The 3,541-nt window shown below is 41.1% G+C and overlaps 1 long non-coding RNA gene across 1 annotated transcript; it reads right to left on the bottom strand.

Moving 5' to 3' along the window:
• Window positions 1–2,841: 2,841 nt before the first annotated feature.
• Window positions 2,842–3,541, bottom strand: LOC120933556. The gene is made up of 3 exons (XR_005748111.1): window positions 3,319–3,541; window positions 3,021–3,219; window positions 2,842–2,882 (listed from the first exon to the last, which is right to left on the bottom strand). It is a non-coding gene; the product is annotated as an uncharacterized LOC120933556 (long non-coding RNA).

Here is a 3,541-nt window from a genome sequence, read left to right as displayed (position 1 = left end):
ACACCCTGTACCTGGAGGTAGTGGGAGCCCTGGAAGAGAAAGGTGTTATGATACAAAATAAATTCTAACATAGTAAGGATGAAGGCGTTGAACTTGAAATCAGTGGTTGGCTGCTGCTTGAGAGCCTGTTCAACAGCCCTCAACCCAGATGAATGGGGAATGCTGTTGTACAGGGTCTCAACGTCGACGGAGACCAAAAAGGCGTCCGTCGGTATCGTCATATCTTCCAGCATCTGTAGCAGATGTATAGTATCTTTAGTGTAAGATGGTAGGTTGAGAACGTGTGGTCTCAAATATTGGTCAATGACCTCACTGACACCTTCAGAGATTGAGCCATTACCCGATATTATCGGTCTCCCTGGAGGGTCCACAAGGTTTTTGTGGACCTTAGGGAGAGCATAGAAGGTGGGTTGTCTGGGATGTTGGACCCTTATAAAGTCCCATAAATCTTTAATTATGACTCCTCGATGAAAGAAGTCATCGACGAGATCATAAAATTGTTTATTGAAGCCATCAACCTGAGCTGGCGTAATTTTAAGATAGCATTCCTTATTCTTTAAAATTTTGAGACACATTCGCTCATAATTATTGTTGTTCATCAAGACCACATTTCCCCCTTTGTCAGAGGCTTTGATAGTAATGTCTGGAAGATTTCTAAGAGTTTTCAAAGCTAGTTGTTGTTCGGAACTTAGATTTGAATGGACACTGTCCTTTTTCATGGCTTCAAGCTCTTTGGCAGTTTCTCTGACGAAGTGGGAAATGGCTGGATTTTGATTAAGTAAAGGAAATTTATTTGATCTTCGTTTAAATCTGGACATTGGATCCTTATTTACGGTGTTATCCTCATTATCCAATTCCTCCAAGTCCTCATCATCCCAAGCTCCATCCAAAGTCTCATTTTCTTGAAGCAGGAGATTTAAATCCCTAAGGGCTTTGAAATCTGCTGCCTTAAGATTGGGGGCCAGTTCTCTAAGTGGATCAATGTGTTTTGCATATAGGCTTTTGTAGAATAGCCTACGGGCAAACAAATGAATGTCTTTGACAGCATCAAATATGTTCGTACCCGTATTAGGACAAAAGGAAAGTCCCAATGACAAAACCTCATGCTCGACAGCTGTGAGGCTGTGGGAGGAAAGATTGATGATGTTCAAACCTCCTCCTGATTTAGATTCGGTAGTGTAGGGGGTATGTCCATTATTGTTAAGTTGGGGGATGCTGCTGGCATCCCCCTTTTGTCCAAAAAATTATCCAATGCAGTACGTTGTGTTTTGGGAATAGTCCCACTGTCTTTTTTGGGGAAAAGTCTGCTTCTACCGGATGATTGATCCTTAGTGTCCCCATCAACTACTTCACTCGATGGAGTGGTTTTTTTTCTAGGATTATTAGTAACCTGAGATAGTTGTGGTACTATTGCGGCCTTTTTATTGGCCTGCTTGACTTCCCCCTCGAGGTTTTGTTTGAAGGAGGCCCCTTTCCTTTTTGATGCTACACGCCCCGTATTGGAGGACATGGAGGAGGAGGAGTTTGATGGAGTATCAGAGGAGTAGTCTTTATGTATGCCATCTAGTTTGCTATTTTTCTTGGGGTTTTGGCTTCTAAATCTTTTAATATTGTCCCATTTATATGCTCTCCCTTCACGGAATGCGTTTTTGTCTCTCCAGTACTTTTTTTCTTTTTTAATCAAAATTGATTTACTAAAGGTTTCCAAATGCTCCTTGAGTTTTTGTTCAAGATTAGCATATTCCTCTAAGGATTTTAGGGGAGTCAGGTTAGCGTAGAGGGCTTCAATTTCATTGTCCAGCACTTGAAGTTGCTGACGATATTCGTTTTGTAGCAGTTGCATTAGATTTTTGGAACATTCATCTAGTCTGGCCTCCCAATTACTTTTGAGCTCCTTGCTGATTGTATTCAGGATCGGAAAGATCTGAATACGTAATCCAATTGGATTAATATGTTCACTAATGTATCTTTCCATGGACTGTATATGCCAATGCAAGGCAGCTTTTTTCTCAAGAACCTTAGTCAGGTTAAAGAAAAGGGATGCCAGATCAGATGTGAGTTGTTCCTTACCTTGGTAGTTCTTTTCAATTTGGGTCATAAGTTCTTCCCATTGACCACCCTTAAGATCCCCCATGATGTAATGACACCGTCCTAATCGCCCCTCCTAACCAACAAAAAAACGAGAAACAAAACCAAAAAAGACCAAACAAACAAAGCAAACAAGGGGGGGGGGGGAAAGGGGGGGAAAAAAAGGGAAGAGGGGAAGGGTTTTTTTGGCGAGAAATGTTTTTAGACAAAAATAGTCATAATTTCTAGTCCTCCAAGGAGGAAACCCAAAAACATATATGAAGATGGGTAATTTAAACAGGCTCTGGACCCTGCTCTCATGGAATTATCCAATAGAGTACAGGGAAATATAAACCAGAGTCTGAAAAAAGGAAAATTGTTACTTTTAGAAAAAAGTAGGATCCATGCCAAGATACATGAGCCTAGCGAGGTATGTGGGTGTATTATCCACCCTATAATTTATGAAAGGATTTGGCTCATGTATGGAGGCATGAGGTTGCCAACATCTCTGTATCAATTGAAAAAGATGAATACCTCTAAGTGAGGTGAGATTTTTCGGGCAACCAAAAAAAATATAGTGACAACTAGGTCATAAAAATATATAAATTTTAATACATTAATTTACAGCATAAACATTTCATAATGACAACATTAATTAAAAAAAGGGGGGGGGGAAGGAAAAAATTATTACTGCTAGAGGATCACCACACACCCCAGGACTAGGCTAAGGGTATAGGTGATCATTAATCCGACGCGTTTCAGATGTCTCAGTAATACATCTTTCTTCAGGGAATAGAAAGCAGCAAGAGTTTTTCCTAAAACAAAAGAAAAGTATATAATAACATACAGAGTATATACCTGTAACCAAAGATTTGTTCTTTGACATTTGCAACATGTAGAGAAAAGGGGGGAGAGATGGAAAGCTCAATATGTAAGAGGAAAAAGGAACTCACCCCTTTCCAGACACAGAGCGCCTAGATCATCCCCATGGAGCTTGTGTGTGAGCCGCAATCAGGGCAACCAAACCAGATGGTGTACTTAATGTCCATAACGATCCCCCAATCCAGAGGACTCCATAACCATGGGGGGGTGGAGTGACATAAGTCTCCACAAAGGAGTCAGCAGTCATAGGACAAATAAAAAGTGTAATGGCTGGGGAGAGATTTAGGTAAATAAGTACAGGGAGGGTATTAGATTCTTCACTAAAAGGTGAGACCAAAAATAGAAACAAACTCCCTAAAATGTACTTACCACTCCCAATGCATCAGCTCAAAGGTGAACAGCCATTCCAGTCAAAGAAAGGAAAGCAAACTTGACCAGAAGACAAAATAACCTCCAGCTCCAACAGGTGAGGGGAGGAAAGTGAATGCTGACAGGGAAACCCCCCCTGACTACCCTTTATACTTACTTTGAGGATGATGGACCTCAGGTGTGGATGATCCATTCACTCCGGCGGTGTAACAGCTGTTCCTTG

The sequence above is a fragment of the Rana temporaria genome, chromosome 3 (genome assembly GCF_905171775.1).
Source record: "Rana temporaria chromosome 3, aRanTem1.1, whole genome shotgun sequence".
Classification (NCBI taxonomy): Eukaryota; Metazoa; Chordata; class Amphibia; order Anura; family Ranidae; genus Rana; species Rana temporaria.
Note: the sequence above shows the minus strand (reverse complement) of the source record. Positions and strands in the feature narration are given on the sequence as shown.